Below are 19,657 nucleotides of genomic sequence, written 5' to 3'. Positions count from 1 at the left end.
AACATCTTGAAATGTTCATGTAGACCCTCTTTTACCACAAAATTGGACACAACATAAAAGGCAATTTGGCTGGCTTCTTCACTATCTATGCCTGCTTTTGGTAGGAGATGCACATGGTCTATGTTAGCAAGGCTGGCAAAAGGAGATAAAGACAATCTTTCCTGAATACCACTTAATGGAAAAAGTGATTTCACACTTTACAAAACAGTGTTTTTTTCATTGATATAATTAGTCTATATGAATATATGTGTTCAATAGCATTATGTAAATGCCAAAATGTTCATACTCTTCTAAAGATAAAAGGTTTACTAGAATTATAACATGCTGCATTTTAAAGCACCTAACATTACTTCTAATCTTCATCTAATAAACCTGTAACTTAAAAATAATCTTCTCATTTCAAAATTTTAAAATTATTGTCTTCTCTACTAGTGACAATAAATGTATCCCTAATTCTTTAAGTAAAACTACAGCAATAGCTAATAACAGTCTTTCTACTCCTTATTTGAGACTTGACAGGGAAGGGAAGAGGATACAGGGCAAGAAATATCTAAAATAATTTAAAATTAGACAATATAAAAGAATATAAATAAAATATAAATTTCTATTTGGGCATTTTATATTTAACTGAAACTGACTCGTTTTGATTTATTAAATAGCTTAATGAGCTTATTTTAAAAATTAAAATAAGAAGACCAATCCAGAACAAGCAGAATATATACAAAATGCTTACATGAACTCCATATTGGTATTGTCAGTTCAGTTCAGTCGCTCAGTCATGTCCAATTATTTGCAACCCCATTAACCACAGGACGCCAGGCCTCTCTGTCCATCACCAACTCCTGGAGTCCACCCAAACCCATGTCCATTGAGTCGGTGATGCCACCCAACCATCTAATCCACTGTTGTCCCCTTCTCCTCCTGCCCTCAATCTTTCCCAGCATCAGGGTCTTTTCAAATGAGTCAGCTCTTCGCATCAGGTGGCCAAAGTATTGAAGTTTGAGCTTCAACATCAGTCCTTCCAATGAACACCCAGGACTGATCTCCTTTAGAATGGACTGGCTGCATCTCCTTGCAGTCCAAGGGACTCTCAAGAGTCTTCTCCAACACCACAGTTCAAAAGCATCAATTCTTCACTGCTCAGCTTTCTTTATACTCCAACTCTCACATCCATACATGACCACTGGAAAAACCATAGCCTTGACTAGACGGACCTTCGTTGGCAAAGTATCGTCTCTGCTTTTTAATATGCTGTCTAGGTTGGTCATAACTTTGCTTCAAAAGAGTAAGCGTCTTTTAATTGCATGGCTACAATCACCATCTGCAGTGATTTTGGAGCTCAAAAAAATAAAGTCAGCCACTGTTTCCACTGTTTCCCCATCTACTTGCCATGAAGTGATGGGACCAGATGCCATCATCGTTTTCTGAATGTTGAGCTTTAAGCCAGCTTTTTCACTCTCCTCTTTCACTTTCATCAAGAGGCTCTTTAGTTCTTCGTTACTTTCTGCCATAAGGGTGGTATCACCTGCATATCTGAGGTTACTGATATTTCTCCCGGCATTCTTGACTCCAGCTTGTGCTTCTTCCAGCCCAGCGTTTCTCATGATGTACTTGGCATAGATGTTACATAAGTAGGGTGACAGTATAGAGCCTTGATGTACTCGTTTTCCTATTTGGAACCAGTCTGTTGTTCCATATCCAGTTCTAACTGTTGCTTCCTGACCTGCATACAGGTGTCTCAAGAGGCAGGTCAGGTGGTCTGGTATTCCCATCTCTTTCAGAATTTTCCACAGTTTATTGTGATCTACACAGTCAAAGGCTTTGGCATAGTCAATAAAGCAGAAATACATGTTTTTTTGGAACTCTCTTGCTTTTTCGATGATCCAGCGGATGTTGGCAATTTGATCTCTGTTCCTCTACCTTTTCTAAAACCAGCTTGAACATCTGGAAGTTCACAGTTCACGTACTGTTGAAGCCTGGCTTGGAGAATTTTGAGCATTCCTTTGCTAGCATGTGAGATGAGTGCAATTGTATGGTATTTAGAGTATTCTTTGGCATTGCCTTTCTTTGGGATTGGAATGAAAATGGACCTTTTCCAGTCCTGTGGCCACTTCTGAGTTTTCCAAATTTGCTGACATGTTGAGTGCAGCACTTTCACAGCATCATCTTTCAGGATTTGGAATAGCTCAACTGGAATTCCATCACCTCCACTAGCTTTGTTCGTAGGGATGCTTCCTAAGGCCCACTTGACTTCACATTCCAGGATGTTCGGCTCTAGGTGAGTGATCACACCATCATGATTATCTGGGTCGTGAAGATCTTTTTTGTCCAGTTCTTCTGTGTATTCTTGCCACCTCTTCTTAATATCTTCTGCTTCTGTTAGGTCCATACCATTTCTGTCTTTTATTGTGCCCATCTTTGCATGAAATGTTCCCTTTGTATCTCTAATTTTCTTGAAGAGATCTCTTGTCTTTCCCATTCTATTGCTTTCCTCTATTTCTTTGCACTGATCACTGAGGAAGGCTTTCTTATCTCTCCTTGCTATTCTTTGGACCTCTGCATTCAAATGATATATCTTTCCTTTTCTCCTTTGCTTTTCACTTCCCTTCTTTTCACAGCTATTTGTAAGGCTTCCTCAGACGGCCTGAGTAGGAAGTCAAAAAACACCTGGAATAACAGGCAAATTTGAATGAAAAAAAAAAAAAAAAAGGCAAATTTGACCTTGGAGTACAGAATGAAGTAGGGCAAAGACTAAGAGAGTTCTGCCAAGGGAACGCACTGGGCATAGCAAACAACCTCTTCCAACAACACAAGAGAAGACTCTACACGTGGACATCACCGGATGGTCAACACTGAAATCAGATTGCTTATATTCTTTGCAGCCAAAGATGGAGACACTCTATACAGTCAGCAAAAACAAGACCGGGAGCTGACTGTGGCTCAGATCATGAACTCCTTATTGCCAAATTCAGACTGAAATTGAAGAAAGTGGAGAAACCCACTAGACCATTCAGGTACGACCTAAGTCAAATCCCTTATGACTATACAGTGGAAGTGAGAAATAGATTTAAGGAACTAGATCTGATAGAGTGCCTGATGAACTATGGACGGAGGTTTGTGACATTGTACAGGAGACAGGAATCAAGACTATCTCCAAGAAAAAGAAATGCAAAAAAGCAATGGCTGTCTGAGGAGGCCTTACAAATACAAATATTGGTATTGTAGTCTACAAATAAAAGCAGTATAAAAAAAAAACACTTGTGATCAATCCAACTGTACCACTCACTGTTGATACAACCTTGAATAACATTGTTCACTTGTCTGAGACTCAGTTTCCTCACCTATTAAATAGGGACAATACTACTTGGCTACAACAAAAGAGTCTGGTTGGAATTCAATAAAATAACATGCATAAAGGGTTTCTGCATGATACTGAACACAAAGATTTCTACAATCCTTATAAAAAGAACTTGAGCATTTTACATTACACAAAATGCATCAGGAATTTTATCTAGATCACTGGCAGAAAAATAATAATGTGGAAGGAAAAGTCATTTACTTATTGCACATGCTAAACCTATAAAATAAATGATATAAACTAGATAAATCTAATAAACTGAGTTTCTGAAATCCTAGGAGTCTATCTTGCAACACTGCTCCAAAAAAATCAACGATATTAACTGCCACCTTTTGCTCCAAAATTTGTTGCAAATAAAGGCCCAGGCAGATAAATTCTAGGAATATTAAATTAAACAAGGCAGCAGTGTATATTAAGAATTTGGAAAAAGTTCATGCATTTTGAGTAATAATCACTTTTTAAAAAATCAACTAAAAGAATTTTATCAGAATTATGCACATAGACTTAATATTAATTCTAATGGGGAAAACAACCATCTGAATGACAAATCAAGAACATACAAGTCAAATTTTCAAGAAATTCATGATGCAGTAAGCAATGTGTGTAATGTTTAGTGAAAAGGAAAAAATATGACAATATTTACAACTTTGTTTTTTAAATGTTTTCAAAATAAAAACAAACAAAAAAATGCCGGAATTTTTATGCAGGAATAATAATGCAGGAATTATTTCATACTAATAGAAATGGATTAATTCTTTTCTTTACTGGTTTATTTTTCAACTTTCCATTCTAATCAACTACAATTTCCACAATCAAAAAAATACAAAATTCATTTTGATTTTTAAAAAATTTTCACTAGAAGTTAAAGAAAATTTCCTCAATTTGATGAGAATTGTATTTACAAAAAACCAATAGCTAACTACTTTGTGGTAAAAGATAACATACTCTCCCCACTAAGATGAGAATTAAGACAAGGATGTCAGCTCTTACTTGTTCTGTTTAACCTCATCGTGAAGGTCCTAGCCAGTATAATGAGAAAATAAAATAAATAAAAGGCAAATAGGAAAATATGAACTAACTAAAACTGTCTCTACTGGCAGACAAGATTGTTTACATAGAAAATTCCAAACAGTCTAGAAAACCTATTAGTGTAAGTGAATTTATTAACAAGACTGAGAATTCAGGGTCAAAATAAAGTATCAATTTATTTATATAAATAATTGTAAATTGAAATTTTTAAAAAGAATACCATTTACAATAGCACCAAATAACATAAAACAGACACTTTTTAAATGTGTGTTAAAGTTCTTTGCTAAAAGCTTAAAATACTAATGAGGAAAATCAAGGCTTTATTAAAATGTATTAGAAACCATTCAGATGTCAATTCTCTTCAAGCAAAATTATAACTTCAATGCATCCAGAATCAAAATTCCAGGATGCTTTTCTATAGAAATAGGCTGATTCTACAAACATATATGGAAAGAAAGAGCTAGGATAACTAAAACAATTAAAAAGAAAAAAAAAAAATTGGAAGACTCAGACTTCCTAATTTCAAAACAAAACTACGAAGTTACATTAATGAAGACAGTGTAGTTTGGGCCAAAAGAAAGACACATGGAATGACAGAACCGAACTGAGAGTCCAGGAACGTATCTACACATAGAGTCAACTGATTTCTGACAAAAATGCTAAGAAATTTTACTGAAGAAAGGATAGTAAGGATAGTCTCTTCAACAAGTGTTACTGGACAAATTAGGTGTCCATATACCAAAAAAAAGAAAGAAAGAGAGAAAAAGAACTTTGACACATATCTTGTACTACAAACAGAAATGAATAAAAGGCTGATCAAAACAGATCACAGAACTAAAGGTAAAATCTAAAACTATAAAAGTTCTAACAGAAAACACAGAAAAAAAAAAAAACCATTGTATCTCTGGGTTAGTCAAATTTTTCTAGATAGGTCGCAAAAGCACAAATTACAAAAGAAAAAAAAATGATAATGTGGACTTCTTCAAAATGTACAACTTCAACTCTTTGAAAGATACAATTAAGAAAATAAAAAGACAAACCACAGACTGAAAGAAAATATCTGTCAACCTATATATGATAAAGTAATTGTATCCAGACTTCTTACAACTCAGTAATAAAACAGACCAAAGGTTTTAACAGATACTTCACAAAAGAAAACACACAAGATAGCAAATGACAGCAAATGAGCACATGAAAAGATGCTCAAAGTATTGCTGTGCTTAGTCACTCAGTCGTTTCCAACTGTTTGTGACCCCATGGACTGTAGCCCACCAGGCTCCTCTGTCCATGGGGATTCTCCAGGCAAGCATATTGGAGTGGGTTATCATGCCCTCCTCCAGGGGATCTTCCCAACTCAGAGATCAAACCCAGGTCTCCCACGTTGTAGGCAGATTCTTTACCATCTGAGCCACCAGGGAAGCTCAACATATTAGCTGATAGGAAAATTCAAACTAAAACATCGTTGAGATAGCCCTAAATATCTATTAGAATAGCTGAAATTAAAAGCAAAATGACAAATGCTGACCAGCATGTGGAGAAAATGGAACCATCAAACAATGCTGGTAATTTCTTATCTTTGGTAATGTTATAAAGTTAAGTGAACATTTGCCACATGATCAGAGATTCATACTCCTAGAAATTTAACCAAAAGATATGAAAGCATTTATCTACACAAAGACCCACAGAAGAATGTACAAAGAAATGTATGTGAATGTTTATAGCACCTTCATTCCTAAATGAGAAACACTGGAAACAACCTAAATGTCCATCAACTGGTGAATAAATAAGACTGTGATATAGCCATAAAATGAAATAGGCAGTCAGATCAGTCAGTCATGTCTAACACTTTGCGATCCTAAGGACTACAACATGCCAGGCTTCCCTGTCCATCACCAACTCCCAGAGCTTGCTCAAGCTTATGTCCATAAAGTAGGTGATGCCACCCAACCATCTCATCCTCTGTCATCTCCTTCTCCTCCTGCCTTCAATCTTTCCCAGCATCAGGGTTTTTTTAAATGAGTCAGTTCTTTCACTTCAGTGGCCAAAGTACTGGAGTTTCAAGTTCAGCATCAGTCCTTCCAATGAATATTCAGGCCAGATTTCCTTTAGGATTGACTGGATCTCCTTGCAGTCCAAGGGATTCTCAAGAGTCTTCTCCAACACCACAGTTCAAAAGCATCAATTCTTCTGTGCTCAGCTTTCTTTACAGTCCAACTCTCACATTCACACATGACTATTGGAAAGACCACAGCTTTGACTAGACAGACCTTTGTCAGCAAAGTAATGTCTCTGTTTTTTAATATGCTGTCTAAGTCATAGCTTTTCTTCCAAGGAGTGTCTTTTAAATACATGGCTGCAGTCACCATCTGCAGTGATTTTGGAGCTCAGGAAAATAAAGTCTGTCACTGTTTCCATTGTTTCCCCATCTATGTGCCATGAAGTGATGGGACGAGATGCCACAAGCTTCGTTTTCTGAATGTTGAGTTTTAAACCAGCTTTTTCATTCTCCTCTTTCACTTTCTTCAAGAGGCTCTTCAGTTCTCCTTCACTTTCTGCCAAAATAGGGGTATCATCTGCATATCTGAGGTTATTGATATTTCTCCCCGCAATCTTGATTCCAGCTTGTGCTTCATCCAGCCCAGCGTTTCTCATGATATACTCTGCATATAAGTTAAATAAGCAGGGTGACAATAGACAGCCTTGAAGTACTCCTTTCCTGATTTGGAACCAGTCCATTGTTCCATGTCTGGTTCTAACTGTTGCTTCTTGACCTGCATACAGATTTCTCGGGAGGTAGGTCAGGTGGTCTGATACTCCCATCTCCTGAAAAATTTTCCAGTTTGTTGTGATCCACACAGTCAAAGGCTTTGGCATAATCAATAAAGCACAAGTATATGTTTTTGTGAAACTCTCTTGCTTTTTTGATGATTCAACGGATGTTGGCAGTTAGATCTCTGGTTCCTCTGCCTTTTCTAAAACCAGCTTGAACATCTGGAAGTTCACGGTTCACGTACTGTTGAAGCCTGGCTTGGAGAATTTTGAGCATTACTTTACTAGCATGTGAGATGAGTGCAATTGTGCAGTAGTTTTGAGTATTCTTTGGCATTGCCTTTCTTTGGGATTGGAATGAAAACTGACCTTTTCCAGTCCTGTGGCCACTGCTGACCAAACTTGCTGGCATATTGAGTGCAGCATTTTCACAGCTTCTAGGATTTCACACTTTCAAATCTTTTAGGATTTGAAATAGCTCAACTGGAACTCCATCACCTCCACTAGCTTTGTTTGTAGGGATGCTTCCTAAGGCCCACTTGACTTCGCATCCCAGGATGTCTGGCTCTAAATGAGTGATCACACATCATGGTTATCTGGGTCATGAAGATCTTTTTTGTACAGTTCTTCTTTGTATTCTTGCCACCTCTTCTTTATATCTTCTGCTTCTATTAGTTCCATACCATTTTTGTCCTTTATTGTGCCCATCTTTGCATGAAATGTTCCCTTGGTATCACTAATTTTCTTGAGGAGATCTCTAGTCTTTCCTATTCTACCATTCAATATCACAATAATCCAAGTTTATGCCCCAACTAGTTATGCTGAAGAAGCTGAAGTTAAACAGTTCTATGAAGACCTGTAAGACCTTCTAGCACTAACAGCCAAAACATATATCCCTTTCATCATAGGGGACTGGAAAGCAAAAGTAGGAAGTCAAGAGGTACCTGGAATAACAGGCAAATTTGGCCTTGGAGTACAAAATGAAGCAAGCCAAAGGCTAACAGTTTTGCCAAGAGAATGCACTGGTCATAGGAAACACACTCTTCCAACAACACAAGAGAAGACTCTACACTGGATATCACCAGATGGTCAATACCAAAATCACACTGATTATATTCTTTGCAGCCAAAGATGGAGAAGCTCTATACAGTCAGCAAAAACAAGACCGGGAGCTGACTGTGGCTCAGATCATGAACTTCTTATTGCCAAATTCAGACTTAAATTGAAGAAAGTAGAGAAAGCCACTAGACCATTCAGGTTTGACTTAAATCCCTTATGATCATATAGTGGAAGTGACCAATAGATTCAAGGGATTAGATCTGATAGACACAGTGCCCAAAGAACTATGGACGAAGGTTCGTGACATTGTACAGCAGCAGTGATCAAAACCATCCCCAAGAAAAACAAATGCAAAAAGACAAAATGGTTGTCTGAGGAGGCCTTACAAATAGCTGAGAAAAGAAGAGAAGCTAAAAGCAAAGGAGAAAAGGAAAGATATACCCATTTGAATGCAGAGTTCCAAAGAATAGCAAGGAGAGGTAAGAAAGCCTTCCTCAGTGATTAATGCAAAGAAATGAAATAGTACTTGGCAATAAAGCAAAAAAGGACAAAGCACTGATACATGCACCAAAATGGGTGAATCACAAAAGCATTAAGTGAAAGAAACCAGAAAAAAATTCTATTTGTTGTAGGAGTCTGTTTATATGACATTCCAGAAAAGACAAAGCTATATGGATAGGGAACAGATCAGTGGTTGCCTGATCAACCACTGAGGGGAGGAAACCAACTACAAAGTCGCATGAGGGAACTTTTTGGAATGATTGAAATGTTCTGTGTCTGGATTGTGGTGGTAGTTATACGAATATTGTGCATGTGTCAGTTTAAAGAACAAGATACTAGAGTGTTTTTACTTATAAACTATACCTCAATAAGCCCACATTTTAAAAGACACAAGACACGCTCTTTTGAAAAATATGTTGTTGTTATTTAATTTTTCAGTCATGTCTGACTCTCTGCAACACTGTGGACTGTAGCCAACTGGACTCCTCTGTCCAAGGAATTTTTTAGGCAAGAATACAGGGATGGGATGCCATTTACTTCTCCAGGGAATATTCCCCACCCAGGGATCAAGTCCCAGTCTCCTACATTAGCAGGTGGGTTCTTTACCACTGAGCCACCAGGGAAGCTTTGAAAAATATGTTTCAAATTAAGTGACAACCCAATAAATGGGTATTGGGGTGGAAGAGAAACAGTGGGGGAAACAAAAATTTTTTAGAAATATTACAAATCAAAATACTGATTTATCATTAGTAAAAAGAAACACACTGATATAAAAAGTTACTCCAGTGTGTCCTTTTTATTGTTCTCATTGTCTAGACAGAAAATAACAAAATTTGATGAGTTTCAAGAAAGACCAAAAGTCACAAGTAACAGATTGATAAAGGAGGCACAGTGATTACAAGCTAAAATTTGGAAACACTCACCTAAACATGCCCTTTCCAAGTTACTAACAAAAATGACCTCAGCCAACTAAATGCACTTCCACCCCAATTTCTGCTATGAAATACAAGACAATAAACATAGTTTTCTTTATTCATAACAATCCTATATACTTTACAACCATATATATATAGCTAAGAATACAAGATAAAGTGCCTCTAACTAGGCAAATTCCTATTTGTCCATTTAAGCTTCAGACTAGCTACTTGGTAACCATCTATCTTCTTTTTTTTTCCCCACTGCCACTCCAAAAAAAAAAAAAAAATGCTGTCTCTCTATGATGACTTTCTGCAGTTTCTGTTTGATATCAAGATGATTAAAATAAAATAGGAGCTTTGAGCTGATCACTCCAAGAAGAAGATACATTTTTCCATTTAATAGAAGTTAGGTAAATTGTAACTTTCACCACTTTGTTTTATGTTTATTCCATTTGGCGTGTACTGTTGCTGGGAAACCAGTTAATAATAAGATTTCCCAACTCACAGAACAACTTCCTAGCCAGCCTGCAGTATACCAAACTTCGTAACCAGGGCAATTCTCTACCACACAATTTACCCAGTAGCCAGCACCATACAGGTGCACTCTCTCTGGCGTCCTCCAGCTCCATCAACCTTACAGGTACAGTAGCGCTAATCCCCTCAATGGAACAGAAACTGCAGCAGAAAGCAAATGAGATAGAGGATACAGGTCTCCGATGGCAGAGAACAACGTGAATTTATTGCCAGTCCCTGTCATCCCATCCAGCTAAATATTCTGGGAACTCGGTCTTAAACTGTAGGGTGAAATGTTAGCCCATCCCCCCGTGACAAGATGAAAAATCAGCCCACCCCCATCACCAGCACTAATGCAACATTCAAAATGCCGTCCAAAAGCCTTCGTCCAACTACCACCCAGATAAATATTTAACGAGTAAGGTGGGCATCAGTTCCTGTACAGTTCAGAAGGGGAGATAAGGAGAAAGAGAGTCCTAATTCCTAAGGCGCCTCTAAATCACCTACAGCTGTGGTCAGAACTTGACCCTCCAGGTAATCAGGCTGTGCCCCAACTCTCATCAGGGAAGCAAGTGAGAGTAGCAGCAGCAACATCATCCTACCAAAAAAAAACAAACCCCACTCAGAGCTGCTTTTAATAGGGTTCCCACTCCTTCAAGTGAAGCCAAACATAGGTTTTACGTCCAAAGCTTTGCTCCGCAGTATGCAACAAGGGCAGATGGAAGAATCATCTTTATTGTAGGAGAGGGGGCGCACTTAAGGGGATGAAAGATGCCTCACCACTTGGAAAGTTACCGGCCACTGCCTTCACTCTGAAATGCTACTTTTATTGCAGCCTGTGGCCCAAAGTAAAGACAAGGAAATATGACTGTCTGACGGACCCTGTTGTACTTAAGTCAAAGGGAAAACTTAAACAAGACGCGATCGGTGAAAACTCGGCAAGGATCAAAGTCACCGTTCATGGGAGCTTTGGTGACACAGTAATCACGTGTACTTGTGCGTAGACTTTCGAAAACATTCGGTTCTGGAACATGCAGGGGCAGAAATCTGCCGGCGAGGGAAAGCACGGGTAGACACCGCCCGCTGGGGAGCGAGGCTCAGCTCCCGCCCGCGGCGGGTCACGCCCCGTGACTCCCCGGCCCGAGACCTCCCTGGGCCGGGGTCGTACCTGCCGGTGGCAGAAGCCCGTCCGCGCTCCCAGCCCGTGCCCAGGCCGCCTCACGGCGCGCCGCCGGCCTCGTGCGGCCCGGGCCCCAGACCCAGGCCCAGAAGGCGAGCGTCCGTTTACCTGCGCCCCGGCTCTCGCCGCTGCCGCCTGCCGTCACTGCCACCACAGCTGCGCTGCTCCCCCACAGCGCCAGGTGAGCCACCCCCAGCACACAGCCACGCGCGCGCCCCCGGGCGCGACCCAGACCTAGGGGAATGCGGCCCAGGAACAGGCGTTGGGACAGCGCACTCACCACCCGGCTTCCAGAGCCTCTGCCCCCGGAAGTTGATTCCCGCCAAGGCCCGCCCAACACCGCGCCTGTCACTCAACGCCCACAGGCGCGTCACGTATGCCCAGGCCAAGCGCGAGCCCCAGGCCCAATCTTGTGAGACCCGCCAGTTTTGGCTCCTGTGGTCTTCAGAGCGCTTCCCTGTGAAACAGGTTGACTCGGGCGCTACCTCCTGTTGGTTACAGCTTCTTGTTCACTTGAATGACAGACCCTGTTTATGTGCCTAACCCATTCAAGTCAAACCATCCCCATAATGGCACTCCTGTCTAGGACTTTGTAGGACTGGTCCTGAGAAGAACGGGCCCTGATTTCTTAACCACTTCCAAACATACTACCCTAAATACTGGAACTGAGTTAAGTGCTTAAGAAAAGAGTGGACTAGACAACGTCTCCTCTTGACCATCAGAACTCTCACAGCACCCAGTCAAGTTCAGAGCCTCTCCAGACCACTGATGCATGACTCCAGCCAAAGAGCTCTGCTCTAGAATTACGTTTGTTCTTGGCTTTATCTCCACATCACAGTGATCTGTACATGCCATCTCTGTTCAAAGGAAAATCTGTTTTCAGCTGCCAAGGTACTCCCTGTTTACCAAACCTTCAAATAGTTTCTCCTAAAGAAAAGCTGCTAAGTCACTTCAGTCGTGTCCAACTCTGTGCGACCCCATAGACGGCAACCCACCAGGCTCCTCCGTCCCTGGGATTCTCCAGGCAAGAACACTGGAGTGGGTTGCCATTTCCTTCTCCAATGCATGAAAGTGAAAAGTGAAAGTGGAGTCGCTCAATCGTGTCCGACTCTTTGAGACCCCATGGACTGCAGCCTACCAGGCTCCTCCGTCCATGGGATTTTCCAGGCAAAAGTATTGGAGTGGGGTGCCATTGCCTTCTCTGCCTAAAGAAAAGAGAGAATGATAAAATGACTATTTTATTTGAAAACAAGCATGGTTATATAAAGTTGTTTTGTTGCTATTGTTCCATTTCAGATCTAACCTAGGTCTCCCATATTGCCAACAGATTCTTTACCATCTGAGCCGCTAGAGAAGACACCCATATATAGATTTTTTTTAAATAAAGATTCTTCCAATTTTGACATAATAGGGATTTGTTGTTGTTTAGTCACTGAGTCATGTTTGACTCTTTGCAACCCCATGGACTGTAGCCCACCAGGTACCTCTGTCCATGGGATTTCCCAGGCTCCATTACTTTCTCCAGTGGGTCTTCCCCACCCAGAGATCAAACCTGTGACTCTTGCATTGGCAGGTGAATTCTTTACCACCGAGCCACGGGGAAAGCGAAGAGGGATTTGGGAACATTTACCAATTTGTTAATGTAACTACTAAGCCAAGTTGGGACAATCCAAAAAGAGCACAAGATACACTCAAGATTTTACCTTCAAGGAGTCAACAGCCAAATAAGAAAGACAAGTAGCCTGGGAATTTAATCATTAGTCTCTGGAATATTGATGATCATTGTAGAACAGGCATTCTTTAACATTTTGAACTTTAACATTTTGGACATTATTTTTCTCATCTTTCCATTGAACAAAAGTGGATCAAGCCTGTAATCATCTCTGCTCTGTATTGGAGGTGGAAAATGTCAGCAAAGAATCCTAACAAGTTTTCCAGTAATTGCAGGCTCAAGGGATTAACAAACAGTTTCAATATTGAGCATGGATATCACCTCTTATGTACCCTTTTTTTCCTGTCCACCATCTTAGGTGTGTGCAAAGCCAACATTTGTATTATAGGATACTTTCCTACACATTATTTGTTTACCTGTGTACTGGACCACCAAGTCAAGGACCACTTCTCATTTGCACATCTTTTAGTCTACTTCTCCTTTATCTTTATATTCTGCAATCTAGCACAGTGTCTAGTGATTAGAAGAAAGAATTTAATATGTTTCTTAAGCTGAATGTATACAATTATCTTTGTATTATTTTGTGCCTCAAATTTCTTTCTGCTACAAACGTCAAATAAGTTTCTGAGAGTTTTCACTGATATAACATGCTCCTTCTGTCCCACCTAATCCAATATTCAATATTGAGCTGATTTATAATAATAATAGAAACTAATATTTATTGAACATTCACTTTGTTCCCGGCTAAATATTTTCATCTGTTATATAATTTGTCATCACACTAATCCTCTGAAATAATTATACTGATATATTCACTTTTTAGATGAGGATACAGGCTTAGGAAAGGTAACTTGACCAAGTGGCAGAGCAGATTCAGATCAAGTCTGCTGAACAAAAAGATTTGTTAATTCACTACAATGTGCTATCTCTGCTTTTCACATCATTCATTTAGGTATCCAGATTTCTCCAGCACCAGGAAGTCTTTCTCTCCTTTTATTAAGTATAGTTCAGTGGTTGTTGGTATAATCACAAAGTTGTGCAACGATCACAACAATCAACTTCAGAACATTTTCATCACCCCCCAAAAGAAACTTCATAGCCTTTGTCAGTCACTTCCTATTCCTCTTGTTCCCTTCTCCCTGATGCCCTAGACAGGCACTAATCTACTTTTTTTGTCTCTTTAGGTTTGTCTATTCAGGACATGGCCTGTGAACAGAATCATGCAATATGTGGTTTTTTGTGACTGGCTTCTTTCACTTCAAGCCATGTTGACAAACTTTGTTTATCCATTCTTCAATTGGTAGACATTTGGATTGTTTCCACTTTTAGGCTATTATGAGTAATGCTTCTATAAACATTGATATACAAGTTTTTGTATCAACATATGTTTTCATTTCTCTTGAGTGTATATATATATATATATAGCAGTGGAATTGCTGGGTCATGTGGTAACTCTATGTTTAATCTTTTGAGGAACAGTTGAACTGTTTTCCAAAGTGGCTACTATTTTTTCATTCCCATTTGCAATGTACTAAGGCCCTAATCTGGAGAAGGCAATGGCACCCCACTCCAGTACTCTTGCCTGGAAAATCGCATGGACAGAGGAGCCTGGTGGGCTGCAGTCCATGGGGTCACTAAGAGTCGGACACAACCGAGCAACTTCACTTTCACTTTTCACGTTCATGCATTGGAGAAGGAAATGGCAACCCACTCCAGTGTTCTTGCCTGGAGAATCCCAGGGACGGGGGAGCCTGGTGGGCTGCCGTCGATGGGATCACGTAGAGTTGGACACAACTGAAGTGACTTAGCAGCAGCAAGGCCCTAATATCTCCACAGTGAGCCTTTTTATCTCCTCTAGAACTTATGACTCTATTACTGACTTTCCATAAGTCATCTTTTTTATTGTTAGTTACCTTTGTTATTTATGTATCTACAGACTTACCACCCTAATAGATTGTGACATTCTGAGACGAGAAACATAGTTCCTGCCCTCAAGAAGATTAAATTTGGAGAAAGATGTAGAGGATCAAATCAACTATGATGATAGTAAGCACTGAAATCAAGTTTGTTGTTGAAATGTGGAGGAGCATCTCACTCACTCTGCATTAAACAGGAAGTACTTCTCATAAAATGTAAAGCACAAGATGAATTTTGAAGAATCAATTAGAATTGGCCAAGCTAAGAAGAGATGAAAATGTGCTCCAGACAAAGAAGCATGCACCTTTATATGTATTTCCTTGCATATGAACTGTTGACTTAAGTGTTGTGTAGTGTGTATGTCGTCTGTGGGGTCGCACAGAGTTGGACACGACTGAAGCGACTTAGCAGCAGCAGCAGTGTGTATGTAGATATCATGGAAGCAAAGGTGATGATGAGGGAAATGTGGCAGAGGAAATGGAAAAATGTAAATAGGGCAAGATGAATAGTTTTGCTTCCCCAACCCAGATAACCACAATGGTGTGATTACTCACCTAGAGCCAGACATCCTGGAATGTGAAGTCAAGTGGGCCTTAGAAAGCATCAGTATGAACAAAGCTAGTGGAGGTAATGAAATTCCAGTTGAGCTATTTCAGATCCTGAAAGATGATGCTGTGAAAGTGCTGCACTCAATATTCCAGCAAATTTGGAAAACTCAGCAGTGGCCACAGGACTGGAAAAGGTCAGCTTTCATTCCAATTCCCCAAAAAGGCAATGCCAAATAATGCTCAAACTACCACACAATTGCACTCATCTCACACACTAGTAAAATAATACTCAAAATTCTCCAAGGCAGGCTTCAACGGTACATGATTGGTGAACTTCCAAATGTTCAAGCTGAATTTAGAAAAGGCAGGGCAACCAAAGATCAAATCACCAACATCCACTAGATCACTGAGGAAGAAAGAGAGGTCCAGAAAAATATCTACTTCTGCTTTATTGACTATGCCAAAACCTTTGACTGTGTGGATCACAATAAACTGTGGGAAATTATGAAAGAGATGGGAATACCAGACCACCTGACCTGCCTCTTGAGAAACCTATATGCAGGTCATGAAACAACAGTTAGAACTGGACATGGAACAACAAACTGGTTCCAAATAGGAAAAGTAGTGCATCAAGGCTGTATATTGTCACCCTGCTTATTTAACTTGTATGCAGAGTACATCATGAGAAACGCTGGGCTGCAGGAAGCACAAGCTGGCATCAAGATTGCGGAGAAATATCAGTAACCTCGGATATGCAGATGACAGCACCCTTATGGCAGAAAGTGAAGAGGAACTCAAAAGCCTCTAGATGAAAGTGAAAGAAGAGAGTCAAAAAGTTGGCTTAAAGCTCAACATTTGGAAGACGAAGATTATGGCATCTGGTCCCATCACTTCATGGCAAATAGATGGGGAAACAGTGCAAACAGTGTCAGACTTTATTTTTGGGAGCTCCAAAATCACTGCAGATGGTGATTGCAGCCATGAAATTAAAAGACACTTACTCCTTGGAAGGAAAGTTATGACCAAACTAGATAGCATATTGAAAAGCAGAGACATTACTTTGCCAACAAAGGTTCGTCTAGTCAAGGCTGTGGTTTTTCCAGTGGTCGTGTATGGATGTGAGAGTTGGACTGTGAAGAAAGCTGAAAGCCGAAGAACTGATGCTTTTGAACGGTGGTGTTGGAGAAGACTCTTGAGAGTCCCTTGGACTGCAAGGAGATCCAACCAGTCCATTCTGAAGGAGATCAGCCCTGGGATTTCTTTGGAAGGAATGATGCTAAAGCTGAAACTCCAGTACTTTGGCTACCTGATGCGCAGAGTTGACTCATTGGAAAAGACTCTGATGCTGGGAGGGTTTGAGGGCAGGAGGAGAAGGGGACGACAGAGGATAAGATGTCTGGATGGCATCACCGAGTCGACGGACGTGAGTTTGAGTGAACTCCAGGATTTGGTGATGGACAGGGAGGCCTGGCGTGCTGCAATTCATGGGGTCGCAAAGAGTCAGACACGACTGAGTGACTGAATTGAACTGAACTGAACTGAAGGAGTTTGAAATCTAATGGAAATCTAATGGATTGTTTAGGCAAGTTTGGGGGAGAATTACTTCAGGAGCAATGTGTAAGGTGGAGGCATTAGAGAATAAATGGCCAAGACTGGGAAAACAAACCAATTATTATAATAGAAGACTGATGAAATAATAAGAATGAGAAATTTTGAAAGTCTGAGTTGAGGTAGTAGCCATGAAGTTGGCAAAAAGGATTTTTTTTTTTTTTTTATTCACGCCCGGTGGGGCACGGGCCCCCTCGACGCCCCGGGCCGCTCGCTCGGGCTGGCAGGATTTTAAAGGCATGGTGGGCAGCAAAAAAAAAGAAAAAAGAAAAATTAAGAAAGAACAAAAGATATATCCCAAGTTTCTGGTAATTTTCAAAGAAGTAGGGGATTCAGAAAGAAGATGATACCCTTGTTGATAAGAATAATGAAACACTACAACTTATTGCTCTTATAGCTTGTATGCTATTGCAATCACCCACAGAAGTGAAATGGACACACACCTGAAATTTGGTTCAGATTTCAACCACACATATATCAAGGGGTATATGAAAGTTATTGCTCACACAATGAGACTTTCTAGAAAGAGCAGGGCAAGCCTTCTGAGCAAATCCAAAATGTCTTTGTAGTGGAGTTGGAGAAGACTAGCCTTGGGCATTTTATGGTGGCTAGGCTGTAGCTCTAAGATGAAAATTCTCATTGGCCACCAGGGCTTCTACAGCTTGAATTTCTCTATGGCACCAGAGAAGGAGCATCGGGGCTTTCATATCAGCCTTCCCAGATGCGGATCAAGAGAGAACTGGTGAGGCTTGAAAGTTGTCAGTGGTCAAACATCAAAAATAGAGTCAGGATCTTTATTACATATGCTTAGAGTAAGTTTTGTTTTTTTTTTTTTTCATTTCAACAGAGAAAATTATATCATTGTTATATATTTACATGCTTTAAAAGTGTAGTGAACGCTTGCCTGACATTTATTTTACTCTTCCTACATTGTGTAGCACATACCTCAGAAATTTAGATGGAACTAACCCTAACCCTAACCCTAATCCCAAAAAATAAATCCAATTTGGATCAGTCCTGACCTATGGTGTTCCCTTGGCCATAACAAATGGTTTGAGAGTGGGCACCAACTACAGGACTTGCCCAAGGTTGTGAGACGTGGCACCCTCTCCCCTCCTACTCCACCCTCGATTTGAATGAGAAAGCATGTGGTCCTTGTTGTTGAAGGTAGTCATCTTGTGACCAAAAATTGAAGGAGACATGGAGCTGGAACAATGATCAAATAAACAAAGATCTGTAGCATTGCAAATAGACAAAAAAATATAAGGAACAAGCTGCAAAAGTACAAGCTGTAAAAGTTTCAAACAGGCACTCCTCTGGCCCCTTGCTTTTCCCATATTCATTGTTCATTTATATGAGCCTTCAAATCAAATCAACATAGTTTGACTTTTCTGCTACTCATCCTCAATATTCAGTGTTAAATATTGTGTGGAATGTTAAGTCAGTTTGAATTTGCTTGTTATGTGTGTGCATGCATGTTATGGACTGTAGTGTGCCAGGCTCCTCTATCCATGGAGTTCTCCAGACAAGAATATTGGAATGGGTTGCCATACCCTCCTCCAGGGGATCTTCCCGATCCAGGGATCGAACCTGCGGCTCTTGTGTCTCCTACATTGGCAAGCAGGCTCTTTACCACTAGTTTGTTATACCTTACCTCAAAATACTTTAGTGTAGATCATATGATATGCATTCATAAATGTTACTTAATTTACTTTATCATCTAATGATCATCAGTTGCCATAATCTACAGTTCACACTAGAAGTATTCAGATGGTGTTTAATCAGAAAGACTGTTTTCCAAACACAGCAAGAATAAGTGCTTCAGCTATCACTGTCTTCCATTAACACTTCAGACTTCGCTAATCAATAAAATGAATGCTATAAGTGGGTTTTCATGTCTAAAATTAATTTTTTTGATTAGTATGATGGATATTATAAACTGACCCTCATAGATGAGCCAGTTGGGTTTATAATATGTAGATTGGTTAAAATATTTCAGAGAGAGTCCATACCTTTCATGACCAAGACAATAAGAAACACGGTAGTCACAGCTCTGTAGGAAAAACAGCCTTCAGACCTCCAACTTAAATGTCTGAAATCCTAACAATCTTAAGCATGTCAAAGGTGGAACAGTTTAATTTCAATTTAACTAAAGGAAGAATCACTCTCATTACAGAGATGACTGCATACATGATACTTATTATGGAGACAAAGAATAAATAATCGGGCCTTGCCCTTCTCTCCCCCTGTTCATCTTCGAAATATCCTCAATAATGCAGTGGTCTTTAAACTGAGATCTCAGGATTAGGTCATTAAACTTTATAAAAATGTTAAAAATGTTGAATTTTTTAATATTCTGAGTTAATTATAACTCCAAAATTATTCACATAATTCCAAATCCTTAATTAAATGTTGTATCTGTGGCTGCTAACACTACTTTATGTGATGCATATTGAAAAATCCAAACATGACCTAGGTTTTACATCTATATTAAACTATCACATTGCTTCCTTAGAACTTACTCTACCACTTTTGCATATGGAACAGGCAATACTCTGGGAAGAAAGCCATGCCAGAGCTGCTACA

At 39.8% G+C, this 19,657-nt stretch overlaps 1 protein-coding gene across 11 annotated transcripts in view; it reads right to left on the bottom strand.

Moving 5' to 3' along the window:
• The window catches only part of CCDC91 (coiled-coil domain containing 91), a 398,212-nt gene extending 386,140 nt beyond the window's left edge, over positions 1-12,072 (bottom strand). For 3 of the 11 annotated variants that reach the window (XM_070371252.1, XM_070371254.1, XM_070371257.1), the window contains exon 1: positions 11,435-12,068. The gene's annotated coding sequence lies outside the window, so the exon portion shown is untranslated. Of the gene's footprint in view, positions 1-11,434 lie in introns of all 11 variants that reach the window. The other 8 variants (XM_070371258.1, XM_070371259.1, XR_011464286.1 and 5 more) reach the window with 7 other exon arrangements.
• Positions 12,073-19,657: the final 7,585 nt, after the last annotated feature.

Source organism: Bos mutus, chromosome 5 (assembly GCF_027580195.1).
Source record: "Bos mutus isolate GX-2022 chromosome 5, NWIPB_WYAK_1.1, whole genome shotgun sequence".
NCBI classification, from domain to species: Eukaryota; Metazoa; Chordata; class Mammalia; order Artiodactyla; family Bovidae; genus Bos; species Bos mutus.
Note: the sequence above shows the minus strand (reverse complement) of the source record. Positions and strands in the feature narration are given on the sequence as shown.